Source organism: Panthera onca, chromosome A2, assembly GCF_046562875.1.
Source record: "Panthera onca isolate mPanOnc1 chromosome A2, mPanOnc1 haplotype 2, whole genome shotgun sequence".
Lineage (NCBI taxonomy): Eukaryota > Metazoa > Chordata > Mammalia > Carnivora > Felidae > Panthera > Panthera onca.
The window spans coordinates 142,852,625-142,872,911 of NC_138340.1; the positions used below are offsets into that span (position 1 = coordinate 142,852,625).

At 35.6% G+C, this 20,287-nt stretch overlaps 1 long non-coding RNA gene across 1 annotated transcript in view; it reads left to right on the forward strand.

Annotated features, from left to right (window-relative positions):
• Window positions 1–20,287, forward strand: part of LOC132675023 (uncharacterized) — a 37,192-nt gene that overhangs the window by 9,346 nt on the left and 7,559 nt on the right. The window contains exons 4-5 of the long non-coding RNA XR_009608670.2: window positions 9,059–9,187; window positions 20,150–20,210. This is a non-coding gene — a long non-coding RNA (uncharacterized LOC132675023). The remainder of the gene's footprint in view (window positions 1–9,058; window positions 9,188–20,149; window positions 20,211–20,287) is intronic.

Below are 20,287 nucleotides of genomic sequence, written 5' to 3' on the forward strand. Positions count from 1 at the left end.
CATGAGGAAAATACTTCAGTTGGAGTCTGAATTTTTGACAGTCAATAGCCTGAGCTCTCTCTGTAACCAAAAAGTATAGGAGACGAGTAGACTAAGGCTAAGGTCCTGAAGGGGGAGAAAGACACTGAAAGCAGGTTGGTATTTGGACCAGTAGCCCATGACTTTCTTCCACACAAAGAATAGTTGTAAGCACCTTCCTAGACATGACATTGAGCCATGAAAGATGAGGACTATTTATTTCCTTATGCACAAAGATGCTCAGGGTATTTGTAGTATGTGAATACAATTATGAATTGTTTAGGCTACAACTTGTTAACTCAGAGCACTCCACACAACTAATGAGGCCAAGGCCACAAGTTTATTCATTTGAGGACAAGTTTAACTTCACTCTGTTCACGCCCTCTGACTGCAGCCTGCTACAGCTCTTAGGGAACAAGAGGAGCTTTCTCCTACTGGAAAAACAACTGGAGACCGTGTTCTTCTGTCAGAAAAAACACAAGATCATTTATATATTGGCACTTGGTTCATTCTTCTCCTGATTGAGTCACTTAATTTGTACTCAAACTCATGGGAATAGGTTGGTTTAGTTTCACTTCATTTTAGACAATTAGCCTAGTTGTATAATGTAAACTGCATGTAATAATTAGAAGAAAAAATCAAATTCTAGATTTTAAGACGAAACAAAATACATAGGCATTTATATATTCCTTCTGACTCCAGGATCACCTTAATCCTGTGTTTGACCCATCAAAAATGCAGCAAGTTTGACATTTTGCAACTGGATTTAGCAAATGTACCTCTCTTTTTAAATCAGTGGCTAAAGGAGAAGAAAGAGAAAGAGGATTGGAATCAAAATGAGAAGGGGGTGAGAATAGAAAGAAGATGTGAGAGTCCCAAATAAGTTCTTTTACATTCTCTCTTCTTAACTTCATAGTTTTATCTTATGTGTCCATACAGTTCATCTTAAAGTGTGTTGAATCTAGTGTCTTCTTGTGTCAGTGTTAGGTGGGAATTCCGGGAGAGTCCGTGAATCCATTCTGCATCAACATCTAGTAAGCACTCCTGCTACATTTTTAGTTAGTTGTTCATGTACCTTTATTCTTCCATGTATATTTTATAATAGGTTTATCAAATTTCACAAAACAATCTCAGTGAAAAATTTACAAATTAATTTTATGAAAACAGACATCTTTATAAAATCAGTTTATACCATCCAAGAGCATGATGTGTCCCTGCATTTATTCAGATCATCTCCTATGCCCTTCATTATAATTTTATAAGTTTCCTTCATTCTCTGTTAACGTAATTCCTGTGGTTTGCTTTATACTAATATTTAGGCTTTAATATTTTAATATGAAAATACATTTTCTGTCACCTTTAAATTGCTTTCCAAACTCCTGCACACTGTTGGTATAATGATTAAGCCAAACAAACTTGGAACATTCTTTGAATAATTATTTAGGGCCTTACTATATAGATGGAGCCCAAAAGTAGAGTACAACCCCTGAGACATGAATTCAGTACAAAATCTTGAAGCCTTTACTGAGCCTGCCAATTTGCTTCGCATTTGAGAGTTGCAACAAATCCCTGGTTTGGGTGGACACATTATTACCAAATGAAGAACAAACGTTGTTCCTGATAAAATTAGCATAATATAAGCCTGCATGCATGTGTACGACTGATGTGAGGATGGCTGACTATAGGTTTACACTGAGGAAAACATACCCATCTAGGTATATCAGAAACCATACAAATAGAGATAACCAAATTGTAAATTCAGTCAGAGAATTGAAAGGCAAGTGCTTGTTCTAAAACCTATATTGATCCTTTAATACTTTTAAGAAGTATGGGGCGCCTGGGTGACTCAGTCAGTTGTGTGTCTGACTGTGGCTCAGGTCATGATCTCGTGGTCCGGTTCGATCCCCACCTCGGGCTCTGTGCTGACAGCTCGGAGCCTGGGGCCTGCTCCAGATTCTGTGTCTCCCTCTTTCTGCCCCTCCCCTGCTCATACTCTGTCTCTCAAAGATAAATAAACGCTAAAAAATTCTAATGAAAAAAATACTTTTTGAAGAAGTGAACTGACAAAAATCTGTTAATTGTAGTTGGGAACAAAAAAATAAGGATACTTAAAAAAAAAAAAAAAAACAGTCCTACTAAATCTCTGAGGTAGTAAATCTGAAATGAGAAGGAGACATATTTCAGTAGCTTTTAAAGTGGTATTATAAGGTAAGCAACATAAATGATTACTGAAATTGAAATAAAGTGAAACAATAAATTAAAAATACTGAAGATATGTTTTGTGAGGTAAATAAAATAATTATATAGATGTTAGCCTTGAAATCTCCAGACTTCTAAGATGCTTTTTTTTTTATTTATAATTTTCTTTGTTGCCCTTGTTTTCTTCCATTGAGTTTTCTAATTAACTCCTACAGTTTTTATAAAATCAGGTATCAGTTCATCTAAGAATTCTTATTAAAAATTCTCACTTGATGGCCAAGCTTCAGTTTTGCTGAATGATGAATGAAGGAATGGGTGAATAGATGAATACCAAGAAATGGAAAGCATAGGAACTGACTCATATCTTTCTTTCTCTCCCCTTCCTTCTACATTTCTCTTATCAATCCCCAAATCAAATTATCTGGTACTATGATTGATCTCATCCAAGTTATGTAAAGACTATTTTATAAAAATAATTGACTACCTTACTATCATTTTTTAAACTCCATTGTGAAACATGGAAAAATTATGAATGTAACATATCATTTGCCTTTTAAAGGTATGTCAGAGCTCAGAAGAAAGCAATAGCTATATAAAGATAAATGAAAAAATGGAAGGCAAGCAGAAAGTAAGCATGACAAAGTGGGAATGATATTTCAGTTGATTACTTGCCAATCTCAGTAAAAAGGAACTTTGGTTTTAACGTGAATTAAGAGACAGGAGACAAGTTTGGGGCTAATTCAATTTAGAAAGTGGGATGAGTTGTACACAGAAAGCCTGTATTCTCAAATGGTTACTATCTCAATTAAAGGGTAAACTAGAAATAAACAGTTTTAAAAATCTGCTTATGGAAGTGGAAGGAATGGAAGGGATGTTGGTCAAAGGAGACAAGTTATAGTTGTGCAGGATAAATATGTTCTAGAAATCTAATGGATAGTATGGTGACTATAGTTGATAATACTATATTGTATAGTTCAAATTTGCTAAGAGAGTAGATCTTAAGTTTTCCCACCACACACACAAATGCTAATTATGTGAGGTGATGGATATGTTAATTAACTTGACTGTAGTAATCACTTCACAATGCATATGTATATCAAAATATCACATTGTATACCTTAAACATATACAATTTTCATTTGTCAGTTATACATCAATAAAGCCAGGAAAAAAGGATAGGAAAAAATGAGAAACAATGAGGCTTCTGGAATGAAAGTCTTCCCTTTCATCTTTAAGTTTCTAGGCCTCTGTGATTTCTTAGCAAGGTGTAAATGGACGGTTTGCTACACAGGTTTTATTTATTTATTTATTTATTTATTAATTAAAATTTTTCTAAATTTTATTTTTCATTTTTTTTTAATTTACATCCAAATTAGTTAGCATGTAGTGCAATAATAATTTCAGGAGTGGATTCCTTGATGCCCTTTACCCATTTAGCCCATTCCCCCTCGCACACCCCTCCAGTAACCCTCAGTTTGTTCTCCATATTTATGAGTCTCTTCTGTTTTGTCCCCCTCCCTGGTTTTATATAATTTTTGCTTCCCTTCCCTTATGTTCATCTGTGTATTAAAGTCTTCAAATGAGTGAAGTCATATGATTTTTGTCTTTCTCTTACTAATTTCACTTAGCATAATACCCTCCAGTTCCATCCACGTAGTTGCCAATGGCAAGATTTCATTCTTTTTGATTGCCGAGTAATACTCCATTGTATATATATACCACATCTTCTTTATCCATTCATCCGTCGATGGACATTTGGGCTCTTTCCATACTTTGGCTATTGTCGATAGTGCTGCTATAAACATGGAGGTGCATGAGTCCCTTCGAAACAGCACACCTGTATCCCTTGGTTAAATGCCTAGTAGTACAATTGCTGGATCGTAGGGTAGTTCTGCTTTTAGTTTTTTGAGGAACCTCCATACTGTTTTCCAGAGTGGCTGCACCAGCTTACATTCCCATGCTACATATGTTTTTTTTTTTTTAAAAGGTTACATATTCTAATAAAAGACAAATGATTTTTTTTATTTGCTATTCAATACAGAAAGACTTTTATCTTTTGAGATGAAGTCTTGGAGTAAACATGAAAGTTTTCCCTGAGAATTCTTAATTTAGGTTAAAGGCTTACAGTTTTAATAACAGCTTAGCACCCAAACTACAAATTATAAAATAAAATAAAATAAAATAAAATAAAATAAAATAAAATAAAAAACAAACAAAAACCTTAAAGCATTTGAAATAGAAAAAACTTCCTAAAGCTGATAAGGAATATAATATCTGTAAAAAACTATTAACAAATATCGTATTTAAGGGTTAAACAATAGAAGGAAAAATTCTAGAGAAATATTAAAATGTCCATTATCATTACTTCTATCTGATATTGTACTTGTGGTTTTGGCAATGTAGTGTGACAAGAAAAACAACTGTGTTAAAGAGAGAAATGTAGAAAGGAAATGCCATGTTGAAAACCTGTAAGATTACCTTTGTAGGAAATTCAAGTCTCTACAAATGAATTACTTGAGCTGATAAGCGTGTCAACAATCTCCCTGGATATATGGTTAATATAAAAAAATAAGATCATTCTTGTATATCTATAACAAAGCATTAGAAAATGTAACCAGAAGCAGAATATAAATAATACTGGCAATAACATATAGAATATACTTGAGAATAATTATAGCAAAAGATATTTAAGACCATTAAATAAAAGATATTTAAAGATATTTATTGTGTAAGGAAATTTTTAAATAAAATCAAAAGACACATTCTCCAAAAAGTTTTAAGTAAAAGGAGATATGTCTACTTTTATTGATAAGGAAATTCAATATTGTTAAGAAACTTATTTCATCCAAATAAATCTATAAATTCAGTTGAATTACAATAAAAATGCTGGAAGTTGGGGCACCTGGGTGGCTCATTTGGTTAAACATCTGACTTCAGCTCAGGTCATGATTTCACGGTTCCTGAGTTTGAGCCCAGTGTCGGGCTCTGTGCTGACAGCTCAGAGCCTGGAACCTGCTTCAGATTCTGTGTCTTCCTCTCTCTCTGTCCCTCTCCCATTCAAGCTTTCTCTCTCTCTCTCTCTGTCTGTCTCTCTCAAAAATAAATAAACATTTAAAAAATGCTGATAGTTTGTTTTGTAGAATTTAACGAGGTGATTCTAACTTTATATGCATGCAGCGAAGGACCAAGGAAAAAGGAAATATCCGAAGTATCCATCAATAGAAAACTGGACAAATAAAAATGTGATTTAGACAATGAAATAATTTGCAGCAACCAAAATGAACAAATCGACATGTATCATTTTGGATAATGCCATAAATATAAATATTATCAAAAAGAAAAACAAGTCTCAGGAAGAATAATAGTACGTATAATTTCTATAAAGTGTTAATAATTTATAAATCATATAATATATTTGGAAAAGGGGATAAATACACATGCATGTATGCATTAAAAAGATAAACAGTAACATCAGGATAAAATGGTCATTATTTCTGTTCACCAGTATTTCTGGTTCCTGTGCCTTCTAAGTACATGGTAGCTCTACACTTTCTCATGCCTTTGGGTTACTGGGAACCAGGTGATTTATTCCAGCCAATAATATGTTAGTTGGAAGTCATATTTCTACTCAGGTAACGCGTTTAGTTGTTAGTGTGAGACTCCCCAGAAATCTCACTTTTCTTACTAGCATGGAGGTATTGAAGTTCAAAATGGTGGCTCCGCCCCTGAGTGTCTGCCTATATGGACTTTTACCATGAGTTGAGAAATAAACTGTTGCTATTTTGCATGACTATGGTTTGGGAGATAGTTTGTTTATCTAGCCTATCCTGACTGATATACAGGTGTAATTAGCTCCGATGTGATTGTGGAGAGATAGTAAGATTCACTATAATTTTAATGTTTTTGTTCTTAAGTGGAATTATGAATACAGTTTTCATTATTTCTCAGTTTCATTTGGTTTGATTGACACACTAATCGCAAAACAGCAAAATGAAATACTCAGTAGACTTTACCTTTAAAAAAAAGTGGACAAGATTTAGGTTGTATAGTAAAGTAGAGAATGTCCGTGTGTTTGGAATTAGCATTTCTGACATAGTTTAGAACTTCCTCCTACCTTTTCCTTCTTCTCCTTTTCCTTTCTCATTTAGTCCCTTCACTTCCTTCCCCACACCATCTCTTAGACTCAAGAAAATACAGAGTAGGCATTATTCTGCATTATGAAGCAGCATGTTTTGTCCACAGCTCCTTGTTCAGGAATATGGGGTCAACTACTAAATTGGAATCCACACAATTTCAAAAAAATGAAAACCCATTACAAGGTAGATGGATGATGATGATGACGATGATGATGATGCTAATGCTGATGATTCACAAACAGTAATCCAACTGAAAGAAATTGCAAATGATAAAGTTTGTAGTGTACCTCAGGGAGATCTTAAGGAGATATTAGGCCTATTCTTGAATAACATTACATAACTATTTCCCTTATCATGGGTAGAAAAATAACCAGTTTAAAAGTGCTTCAAGAAATAACAAAAGCAGAGAAAGTTGTTAATAATACGACTACATTTCAGAAGATGAATATGTTTAAAAACCAAACGAGCTTTTAAGTCATGAAACACTCCTTCACTCTGTGGAACACAGCTGAAGTAATGTTAATTACTTGCTTTCTACTCAGAATACTTCAATTTATTTTTATGGTATTACATTATTGTGGTATCTGAACTGAATAAATAATAGAATATTAGTTCCCCATAGTAAATTAAGAAAGAAGTCAGTATAATAACCCTCTTCAAGGAGAAGAGATAAAAGCAGTTATACAATCCATTCATGAATCATATTTATTAGCTTCTCAGGAGGGACTTCTATTTAAAAATCAATACTTTCTTCCCAATATGCACAATTACCTAGAAATTAGGTATATTGTGCATGGAAGGTTTTGTCATAGAAGTTTTGCTATAATGTAGTAGTTAAGGACATAACTTTGGAACCTGACTCACCTGTATACTAATCCCATCACTTGCTTACTATAAAATCTGAGGCAATCATCTTTTTATACTCACATAAGGAAGACAATATTTCATTCAGGTGTTTTGGGAATTAAATAGGTCACAAAAGTGCTTATCATAGAAACTTGCACATGGTAATTGTTAAATAATTGACATTAACATCATCATCTCCACCACCACCACCACCATCATCATCACTGACTTTGTGAATTAGATGTTATTATTACTGGTTCACATTCAAGGAAACTGAGGTTCTGAGAAGTTAATTAACTGATCAAATTTCATATAATTGTAAGGAGAAAACACTACAATTGTCAAAATGTTCTACACCCTTGTAGAGCCAGATTATTAGTTTGTAATTTGAATATGCATCTAAAACTGTCAGAACTTTTGAATAATATATGCAAAAATCAAATACATACAAGGGAGTGCAGTAAATACTATTTTCTGAGGGAAAAAATGTGACCACATTATCCCAAACTTTGGAGAAACCTATAATTTTTATTTACCAATCTAAATCAAGGTTCAAATATTAAGTTTCAACTTCCTTAAGTCTTAGCTCTCAGCTTCCTTACTTAAATAACTGGGTACCAGAAAGAAAAGAGAATACCTTCCATCCAATGATGGATGTCCACCCCAAACTGAACCTTGTCCAAGTGCCTGAATGCACCAGTGCACCTTTTGCTGTGTGTGTCATAGTTCATTCATTTCCCCCCCATTCACTAAATATATATTAGATGACAGTTAAAAGCAGGGAAGTGTATAAAACCCTGGGCACACAAAGACTCTATCCTTACCTTGGAGGGGCTCACCTTCCAAAATGGCTGGGCAATATTGAACCAAAAATCACAGTAGACTTAGTAGGCCTGAGAGAAACAGTGTGTTCAACTTCCTTCTTGAAGTAAGTGTCTAAAGATTGCTGTGGATGAATCTGAACAAAAAGAATATTGTGCTTGAAGATACAGAAATGAGAAACAAAATAGTGTTTTCAGAGAAGGGCAAACAGTCAAATGGTTGAGGGTGAGCTGTACACCAGGTATGTGAAAGAATGGTAAAAATTGGCATAAAAGACGTTCTTAAATCCCACATCAGGTAGGCTTCATATTTAAGGCAAAGAGTAAAAAATAAAAATCAAAGATGGAAGTGAAATGTTTAGATTTACATTCTGAGGGGTCGTTATGTCTATAGCTTACAGGATGGTAAGCTGAACACATTTTTTCCGTGATGCATGCAACCCTTCATTCATTCAGTCAGTCATATGCTTCTTCTTCAAATATATGTTTTGCTTACTTACTGCATGTCGAACAATGTAGCACATGATGGAGGTAAGTAAAGAACAAAACAAACATTCATTCTCTTTCTGCCCATGGCTCCCAGTCCCCCCTTTCCTCTCTCTCACAAAGCTTATTGAGAAGTGTCAGAGACTGATGGTAAACAAAGATTGGATAGTAAACAAAATACTCTGGTAGATGAATATAGTAAATCATGTAAGAAACGATGAGGATTTGAAATGAATCTCTAGTGGTAGAATTCTAAAGGTATGAATAAATATAAGTATTTAGAAGGTAGAATTTATGGGACATGGAGACAGATTGGAAGTAAGAAACAGAAGAGAGAAAAGTTAAAAAGAACTGTAAGGTATCAATACTGACTTTGTGATGAAACCAAGCCACTGGCCTACTGTATTCCTTTCACTGGGGAGGCTAAGTCAAATTATTTGGTACAACTTGAGGCACCCATTCTGAGTTTCAAATATTTATTTACAGGTAGTCTTTCATTCATTTGGCAGGATTAGAATCATTAACTTATGCTATCTGCCAATGCTTACACAGGGACATGTAGAAAGAAAATGGATGTGTTTGAGTTTCTTGTACCAACGCTCAATGGCTCACACTCAGCTAAGCTATAATGGACCCAGCACACAGCCTGCAAGCCTGAGACCACTACCGCCCTGGCCCGAGGTGAGATAAACAGATTGTTAGGTCTGGATCAAATCTGTTGGTCGGAGGGAGGGAGTGGAGAGGGTGGGAATTACAGAACATTTAAGAACATCCGGTAGGTGAAGAAAGGATGTAACAGTGGAGGCCCAGGGCATGGTCTGTGTACACAGCCTTGCCTACCGGTGTGGGTTTATGTGGAAGAGATTTCTTTTTAAATCCTAGAAGCCAGGAATCTTCAAATCATCCCAGATGCTCATATATGTTAGTAAATATGTAAGATGTGAATAGCAAACTCTTCGATGTGGTGTCACACCCATTCTTAGGTGGTAGCCCTGAAACCAGAAACAACTTATGACTTTCTACTTCCCTTTACAACTTGGACTGTAAATTTTTTTTCATGAGAAAATCTTTCCTACTCAGCCAAACCCAAAATCTTTGACAAAATCAAATTTTGGACAAATCTTCTATCCTTTTAATAACTCTGTGGCTTTCAAATTAGCTGCTTTCTCCAAAGCCAAAAAAATCAGAGATATTTTTGCAGATTTCCTTTCTTATTTTGCAGATTTCCTTTCCCTTACTATTCACTTCTTATTCATTTCTCCCTCTCCCTGAGACTACCTTAGGTAAAGTTCACCATTCTGACATCTGTGTAGATACAGAAGAGAGGAGGAGTGAAAATGTGTTTGCACTCTTGTTTGGGGTCAGTAATTCCACTTTGAATGGTATACACTGCTCCAGAATCCATTGTCTATTTATCATAGTTTTCTCCTCTTACTTCACTACCCGCCTTTTTCTTTCAGCCACTTCTGTCTTCCCCAAAGCCTTATGTAACAGGCTGCCATTAGGGAGGCAAGGGGGACACCACTACATTGGTATCCCACATATTGTGAAATTCATTCACCTTAACCTTCCTCTCTGAGGAAGATCAGATGGCCATCTGCCTCTCAACTCTTTGTCATGTTGACTTGTGGGAGGACAAGTTGCTACAGCAGTATCAGGATAGATTGTTCAAAGTTTGGCCACTATTTCTGAATGGTTTGGAAAGTCCTTAAAAAGAAAAAAAAATGATGACAGAAATGCCGAAGAATAAGATAAGACAGTACCCAATTTTTGAACTTGAGAAATAGAAGAATCTTTCTGGAGAGACAAATTGACTTTATAGCCCAAATGAGGGATAGATAGATGCCGAGATCATATATGCAAATATAAACAGGAAATGTAACTTTTATAGATTCATTCTAGCTCTGATAATTAATACCCTCCAGGTAAGTTGCAATGAATATGAGAACTAATTTCCTAAATGGAATTTTGGAAATAACTAATCTACACTTGCCATAAAAATGTTTTATTTATTTATTCAGGTTCAGTGCATCACTTTTCTACTTTTGTAACCTGTATAATATGTAGTCATTGATAGCTAAACTCCATAAAGCAAGGTGACCAAATACTAATAAAGTGAGAACACCAGACAGAGTCTACAGGAGGTATTATTTCCATAAGGCATCCCCTGCTTTATTCCAGACTTGACTAATGTTTCAGGCAAGCCAGGGTTGCTTGAGTCACAGCAATTAAGTTAATTAACAAAAGCTAATGCAGCCTTTCAAACATATGAAAATAATATATCAACTCAGAACATTTTGCTTCGCTCTGGAAGCAGAAAGAGAGCACAAAAGTAAAGCAATTATTGCATAGCTGGTGGGTGAAGGCCTCTTTGCTAACTTATCATCTACTTGGTACCACTCTTTAAAGTGAACCTAACTCTAAATAAGGCTTGCATTTTTCTGTTTGTCTTCAAGGTAAATGTAAAAATAATTGTCTAAAACAATTCCTGAATCATTTTAATTCATAGAACTCCTGTTAGGAGCTCCTATAATTCCGTATGGGTATGTATTTATTTAATACGCATATAGAGGGAATCTACTTTATTAACAGCACAATGCATTAGGGTTAGGTTAAGGAGCGTACACATGTAGATTCATTCAGTAAGCATTTCTTTCACGTGTACTAATAAATGTTTGCCAACACCAACAAACGTGTGAGCTAAAGAAGAGATAGTCACAATGCAAATTAATAATATAAAATAAAATTTAAGAAACATAATAAGGCATTTGTTTAAATGGTGATCTAGGAAATAAATTCAGAGAAGGAGACACTGAAGCAGAAGAGGGCAGTTGAGAAAGTTGGAATCAACAAATATATTCCAAATTTGAAACATTGAGTGTAAGGGATTATGCCAGGTAACATTGATAATAGAAAATATACCAGTAGCTCAGTTTTGTGCAGGATATAATCAGTGTCAATGAACAAAAGTGCAATTAATGTGTGATAAATGCCCAATGAGTATGAGAGAAACAAGTTCTACAAACATTTAGAAGAAGCAAGTTACCTGTTATAATGATGAAAGTTTTTATGTAAGAGGTAAGATTTGGATCAAGCTTTTAATAATGGGTAAAATTTGATAGAAATGGAACATTTTAGTTAGAAGAACTATTTTCAGCAGAAGTCTGTTTTATTTCAATGTAAGGTTTCCAAAGTTAGCACTTGACTTGGAGAGATGATACCAGAGTCTAGGGCCTAAGATTGGTTCCACATGCTCAGAAATTTGATTTTGTCAGCATTCCAAAAGTGGGTCAATTGCTGAGGTTGAGACTCACATTAATCAAGTTCACAGAGCCTGAAGTATAAATGAGAATATCAATTTATTAATTTACAACACAAGCAGAAGTACTTGGGAGGCAGACTTATAAGAAGTTTGCCTGGTGAACAAGAAACCAGAGCAAGAATGTAAAAGGATTTTTTCTGTAAATATTCAACATCAGGTTATGTTAATCACTTAACACCGCCTTCAGAAAAATTCCTGACACAAGTTTTTTTGTCTGCAGGTCAGTCATATGGCCGGGGTGGGGGGGGTGGGGGGCGGAGGCAGAGGTGGGGTAATATTTGTGCAATCATATGGATAGGCCATGTTAATATTTGTCTTACTCGGTCCTGTTTATCTATGCCTGCGCAACATGTCTGCTCAGTTGTCTACTGAAACATATTCTCTACTGGGGAGGGAATGTGTCTAATTTTATTCCAAATTTGATATTGCTAGTAAATCCAGTAACTGTGAAACATTGCAGCATTTAATTCACCACAAGGTAGTCTTTATTTAAAAGTAATATATGGCCATTATAGAACATTGCAGATCTTGAAGTGTTCAAAACAAAAAATGAAAATCTCCTTCCTCTACCCATGGCTGTCTTCGTTTCTTTCCTTAGCTGTAACTATTGTTAGCAAGTTGGGGTGTATTTTTCCAGCACATATTCGCATGCATATGCAAATAAAAAAGGCATGTGCATATGTTTTAACGTAATCAGATGACATATACTGATCCTAACTTGTTTCTTTCTCTTAAAAATATAATTATGCATGGGACATCTGGGTTGCTCAGTCAGTTAAGCATCTCACTTTGTCACAGGTCATGATCTCATGGTTCATGAGTTTGAGTCCCACTTCTGGCTCACTGCTATGAGCGCAGAGCCTGCTTTGAATCCTCTGTCCCCCTCTCTCTCTGTCCCTTCCCTGCTTGTACTCTCTCTCTCAAAAATAAATAAAATAAGTGTGTATATATATATATATATACATACATATATATGTATATATATGTATGTATATATATATATGTATATATATGATTATGCATAATCTTCCTATAACAAAACTCATAGCTGTAACTCACTCTTCATTAATAGCTCCATAGTGTTGCACTGGAAGTATGTAGCCCATCTATGCACGCAATTCAGTACCCTTTTTTATTGTGGTGAACATTTAAGGAGCACTTGTGTGAGTAAATCTTATCACAGACTAAATTCCAAATGACATATATATTTTATAGTTTGAAATTTTGCACTTTACCTGCAAAAATCAGTATAAAGCATCTGTAAACTTCTGGCAAAGGGGGATGATAGTACAAATTTCGTCGTGCTTTCAATAACATGGAATTTTATAAATGTTTACGATATTTGCTAGTCTAGTTGGCAAAAAAAACAGCTAAATTTTGTTTTAATTGGCATATTATAATTGAGATAAGCTATTATGTATATTATTAGTCATTTATATAAGTGTGTGTAAAGCAAAGAGAGAGAACTGACTGTTCAAATCTTTTGACCATTTTATGCAGTTGCTTTTTTTAAAAAAAATAAATCATTAATACTTATTTATAGATTAAGGAAATTTTGCCATATGTACTACATTTTTCAGAGTTTATTGTTTAGTTTTTATTTTTTTTAATTTTTTAATTTTTAAAATTTTTTTTTAACATTTATTTATTTTTGAGACAGAGAGAGACAGAGCATGAACGGGGGAGGGGCAGAGAGAGAGGGAGACACAGAATCCAAAACAGGCTCCAGGCTCTGAGGCATCAGCCCAGAGCCTGATGCGGGGCTCGAACTCACGGACCGCGAGATCGTGACCTGAGCTGAAGTCGGACACTCAACCGACTGAGCCACCCGGGCACACCTATTGTTTAGTTTTTAAATTTTGTTGACAGTGAATCATTTGGAATTTGTTTTGTTCAGGAAAGTAAGAGCCCAGTTCTTTTTCCTCAAAATATAACTGGTTACCTTAATCCAATTTATTGAATAATGTGTTTTTCCATCACTGGGTTTTGAAAACCTATATTTATCATGTACTAAATATCCCATACACATGGTTCTATTTTTGTCCTCTTTTCTATTCCATTGATTTGTCAACCCCTAAGCTTTTATTTCATGGTTTAATTAGCATAGCTTAGTATATACTTAACAAGAATAGTTCTCTACCATTAAAAAATCTTCTTTGACTTTTTCTTCTTATGCTTACACATTAATTTATACACATAAATTTTATCAAGTTTTTCCTTTAAGATTAAAATCAAGAAGTAGAATGAGGAAGGGGGGGAAAGAGATGAGAATCATAATAGTAATTGATTTAGATATATTTAATTTATATTTGAATTTACAATGAATTAATGTCACTATTTCTATGCAAGCACAAGGCATCACTGGTTATTAAAGGTTTTTTGTGTCTTTTTTTAATGTTTATTTATTTACTTTAAGAGAGAGAGGGAGAGCATGCGTGCAAGCACGTGCACATGTACGCTTGGGTTGGGGTGGGGCAGAGGGAGGGAGAGAGAGAATCCCAAGCAGGCTCCATGCTGTCAGCCCGGAGCCTGATTGGGGGCTCGATCCCACAAACCATGAGATCATGATCTGAGCTGAAATCAAGAGTTAGACACTTAACTGACTGAACCACCCCGGGGGCCCCTCTTTCATGTCTTAATACAAATTGAAATTGTGTTTACATATATCCTGCAAATTTCCTGCTAGGTTATTCCTAGGTGTTTTGTACTTTCTTCTCATTTGGAAAGGCTTTTGTTTCTATACAGGAAAGCTGCTTTTTGGTTAATTTTTAATTTGACCTGGTCACAGGACTGATTGCTTTTAGCTAATGGTTATCATTAACTTCACTCTTTACCCTTTTTTCCCAAATCTGGGCATCTGTCAGTGCTCTCGTTAATGCTTCCTAAATACCAAGAACATTCAAATCTATTCTATCTTCTCTATTGCTATAAATCATGCCCAATTTCAAACTTGTTATCGTGTATTCCCTAGGCTACAACATGCTCAGTTTCATCCTTTACTAAGGTATGAATCTGTATATTTCACTTCCATATGTAAAACTCCTCAGTGATTTCCTGTAACAAACATAAAAGAGAAGGAAAAAAGTCTAGGTTTCTTAAACTTGCACCAATGTCCTCCAATCCTCATTTCTGCCTCTCCCTAATTCACATTTCATAGCCCATAAACACCCAGTCAGGCTCCCTAATGTTTCTGCCTCTGTACTTTGAACTTTCCTAGAACACACCCTCAGTCATCTCTCCCTTCCCTTGAATAGCTCTGATCACCCCCTCTGGAGTAAGCAGCATGACTTCCTCAAAGCTACTCTAGCCCCAGACTGAATTGTATACATTTGCTCAGCGTCCCCATAAATCACTGTGTATAAACCTATTTCATATTACACTTTGCATTATAATTGTTTGCTTCAACAGTTGTCAGCCAAATATATGAAGTCTTTAAAAGCAGATTCTGTTTTTAAAAACAGACTTCTGTTAGAATTCTTTGCATATAAATTTGTTTAGGCAAATGGGTGAATGAATGTAAAGATTAAATATTATTAAAGGATTATTTTGTGTCAGACACATAATTTTAGGTGCTGTATATACAACAGTGAACAAAACACAAAAATACTTGCCTTCACTGATGTCACACTCTAGTGGATAAAGTCAGTCAATCAAAATAACTAAACAAATATGTAGTATATCAAGAATTTGTAAAACTGAAATAAGTGGAGAATAGAGTGTGTCACAGGCAGAAAGTTTCACTTTTGTAACGATAGAATCATCTCAAAACTGATAGTAGATTTTGTTTTAAAAATTCAAGTTTTGGGGTGCCTGGGTGGCTCAGTCCGTTAAGCATCCGACTTCGGCTCAGGTCACGATCTCACGGTCCGTGAGTTTGAGCCCCGCATCGGGCTCTGGGCTGATGGCTCAGAGCCTGGAGCCTGCTTCTGATTCTGTGTCTCCCTCTCTCTCTGCCCCTCCCCCGTTCATGCTCTGTCTCTCTCTGTCCCAAAAATAAATAAACGTTAAAAAAAAAAAATTCAAGTTTTATTTTCAGAATTGAGAACTTGATTCTCTATATTTCATAGTAAAAATAAAATGTAACGAAAATTTCAAATGTGGTGGAATTAATGGATTGAAGATCTCAGTGGGGTCGAAAAATTTGTTTTTGTAAAGGTAGTAAAGGGAGTGAGTGACCTGAAAAAGAGCATAAAACATAAATTCAATTTATTATTATTATTAGATTTAATGAATATGAAAAACAAACATATCGATTTGCTAAAAAAAAAAAAAAAAAAGCATGTAAGTAAATGGTTACTTCCAGTTTCTGCTCTTACCTCACTGTAGATGAGGCAAATGTGGCAGTGAGGTAAGATAATCAACTCATCCTGGTTTGCCTAGACTTTCCCAGTAGTCAGAGAATGGGATAATTAGATTGGTAATGACAAGTTTTAGAGTACGTCCACAGACTTGGAAGTCTCACGAAGATCAAGAACAGGATTATTAAAGGTCAAATATCTGAGAGTCCAGGTTATTGGGAGAAATCACCCAAATGGATATTAAAATCACCAAGAATCATGACAGAAGCAATTTTGGAGAAAATAACAGTGAACCAGTGGGTAAAGTCTTTAAAGGATGAGGAAGAACAATCTGAGGTTATGTGACAAAAGTGTTCCTCCTAACGTGGTCCATAACTTGTTACTCATCTATAGTGAGGTAAGAGCAGAAATTGAGGGTAGCCATTTACACACTTTCTTAGCAAAGTGATAGCCTTGTTTTAAATATCCATTAAATCTAATAATAATAAAAAAATTGAACTTATGTTTTATGCCCATTTTATTTCATTGTCTGTAATTTAATTTTTATTGTATTTATTGACCTGAAATAGATCGGGAAGGAAAAAAAAAAAAAAAAAGACTGGCCCTTCCCCAGGGCCAGTTTGATAGTTCGATAGTTTGATAATCACTGGTATAGTTAACTGTATCAAGAAGGGGTTACCAGTAATATTCCAGGATGACATGAGAAAGCCGGTAGCCTGTATGAAGAATAGAGAATGGTCGAAAAGTGGCAGTGAGATGGTCAAGAGTTGGTCAACTCTTCCAAGTTTGCATGGGACTTTCCTGGTTTTAACACTGAAAATCCCAAGTCCGAGGAAACTCCTAGGTCCCAGGCAAACCAGGACAACGGCAGAGAGGACGTCTACTCCACCTCCACAGCTCAGTGGGACTGTTGTGAGGTGGAAAGCAGGCCATCCCTTTCCAACCTTCTAATGGTAGTATGGAGGTCAGTGGTGGGGATAGTCTCATCTGGAGAACCAGTAATTGTGTTGACTCTTTTCAATCCCAGAGCACAAAGATTACCATATTGCACCATAGAAACAGTAGGGAAAATGACTTCCCCCACGACATCTGGAGCACCCACCTCCCTCCCCACTGTGGCCAAGGGCAGGGTGGAAGCAGAGGAAGTGCAGTTTTACCTGGAGTATGCACATCATATTTTCTTTCCTAAAGATGGCACAATCAAGTGCAGTAATTAGCAATTCAGTTCGACGCTATTACTAGCCAAAAAATAGTTGAATTGGTTAAACAGTTAATGTTGATTATTTTAGGTCAGCTCTTTTATAATGTTGAAACTTGATCACAGCCACTCCTCATCCAAGGTCTAGTGTCTTATTTTAGCAATTCCCAAATCTTTAGGTCAGCGTGAAAGAGATTAACACCACCTAAATTTGCCCAAAGAGATTTGCAACAGAAAGCCGTTTCAATAATTTATTAACAAAGACTGGATTTACATACCATCTGGTAAATACATCTTATGTTGGGAAACTGACCTGAGAAGGTGAATTAAAATAAGAAAAGTTGGCTAGCTGAATTTGGGATCGGAACATAGGTAGTAAAGTTGCTTTAAGCAGCCATTCATTAAGCCCTAGAGGCTTGGTAAGACATTGTCTGTTCTAAATAGATATAGTTGTCCAATGGAGGGAATATTTCTGGCGATTGGTGATGACACCTTCTCTTCTGGATGGTGCTATAGAAACAATGACTGATTCTTACTAGCTATCACTTTTCTAGACTCCATGGGGACTATCAACTTTCCGTTTGCATTTGTTATTATAGCATTATCCGTCCCACATGTCAACCTACAATTTCCAAGTTAGTAGATTATTTTTCATCGATGACATTTTAGGATGCTGCTTCATGATGACACATAGAGAGGCATCTTTATCTTACCTCTAACATCTTAAAGCAGCACGAGGGTATCAGCTCCCTCAGACAAGATTTTCAGTAGACAGAATTGAACCTCAGGGATTGGCAGCTAATTCCACACAGGCAGTACACAAGCAGTCTTATAAATTCCTATCATAGAGAGTAGTGCTGTCTGATGTGTCCCTAAATTGAATGTCGAGTCTTAATACTAATGTAATTACCTTTCTATAAATAATAAATCCCCGTATAGCCAATTCGTTCCCCCAGTTCATGTTGTTAAATTGGAAGTAAAGCTGTAACATTCTATTTCAGGTGGCACCCCACAGTACTTTATGGGTGATAGGTTGGCAGTGCTTCTCAAGCTTTACTTTGTATATGAATTATCTGGAGATCTTATGCAGATTCAGAAGATCTGTTATAATGCAGATTCAGCAGGAATGGGCTGAGCCCTGAGATTCCACACTTATAACAAGCATTAGTATTGCTGGTCTAGAGACTACACTTTGAGTAGCAAATGTCTAGGGGCTTTGTAACTAGCATCATCTCTCAGTGATGCTTTTTGCAGGTTTCATAATAGCAATTGCTCCCATCATCAGAGAATTTTTACTATTGATAGCTCTTGGCTTAGTCTCTCTGCAATAGACCCTACTATGGGATGTCAGTCAGGTTCTTGGTGTCTGTTGCCTCTTTGAAAAGTTCCCTTGAGCAGGTGGATAGCTCAGGGCAGCACAGTTGTTGAGAGCCTGGGCACTGCCATTTAAATGCAAAGTGGCTCTAGGCAATTTTCTTAATATGTGTAAAGTCACAGTTTCCTTACTTGTGAAGTAGATGAAATAATAATGATGATAATAATAAATACAATATCATATAATTCCTAAGGGTGTTATCAGGATAAGTGAGATGATACATATAAAATTATAAAAATGTATAATAAATACATTTGATTGTTGTTACTATTGATATCGTTATTATTGTCTGATTTCATACTATATCATGGAATCAATACCATACCTGCCTCTTGATACTTTTTTGAATTCTGAGGCATCTTGCTCTTAGCTTAGCTTACGGTGAGATTTCATTCCCTCATGAGGCTATACAAAAGGCTTACACTGTAGTATCTGTCAGTACCTGTGGGTAATATCTGAATGCAGACCTCAATGAAACTTAGAACAAGCTCCAGAATCTTATTGATATTCTCACCCCACTCAAAAGCTGAGGGTACCCATATGTATTAAATTTGAGAAATCCAATATTTTTTTTTTAAATATCGCTAATATATTTTGAGCTACTTAGGGAAAACACAATCCTTTACTTAGAATAGAATCTGTTATTCAGAGTACATGTTTGGCAGCTGCAAGGAGGCTGCTGGATGTTAAGTGAGAGAGATGAGTTAGCATGAGACAATTCTATTTCTCAGAGCGTTCGTCTGATTCTGCTGATTTTTCTCTGTGTTTAGCAACTACAAAAGAACTTTGGGAATGGCTTAATTAATCCTTGAATCATGTCAATTTTACTCTCCACTGGATAGGCACTAAGAATTTGTATTTAAGAAAACTCTTCTTCTCTTGTATCACCTGCTGATTTCTGTGGGAGACCTCCCTAGCCCAGTAATTTGTATTCCTATTTTTAAATTATGTATAACCAACGTCTAGGTGACTCCTATTAATAGATGTCTCCAGGTGCAGGAACAAAGAGTTGTCTTTTCTGTGAAGTGACAATGCATGCTTCTGCTTGAACCACAGGCAATCTGAGGTTCACTGATTTGCTTATCTGTGTACCTTCTGAAGATCTTCCCCCTTTATCCTACGAAAGGACTATCATTTGGAATCAGAGCATTTTAAATAGCGTAGCATAATATTTTGTTTTGTTTTGTTTTAAATCCTTTTTTTTGTCACAGCTGTTTCAGGTAAGTATAGTAGTCATTTTCCTAAATAAGCAATAAAATTTTGGAAACTCTGAGGTATTCTACATCATCTAAATTAATAACCTACATTGTATTTCTTTACTTTCTAAGGCAAATGGAAGAAATGAATACTATTAAATAAGAGATTTTTAGAATTTAGAAGGGAGAGGTAAGATTGGCTTGATTCATGTGTAATTAAGGCACTCCTAATGCATATGGCTCAACTGTCACAGGTTCTCTCTCAGACTTTCTGGGCAAGTGATGAAATACAGAAAGGTGTCAACTCAATCACAGGTAAGCAGTCCAAAAAATCACTCACGTAAGAAAAAGTACCCTTTATTCTGTCCTCACCTCCCAGACAAATTGATACT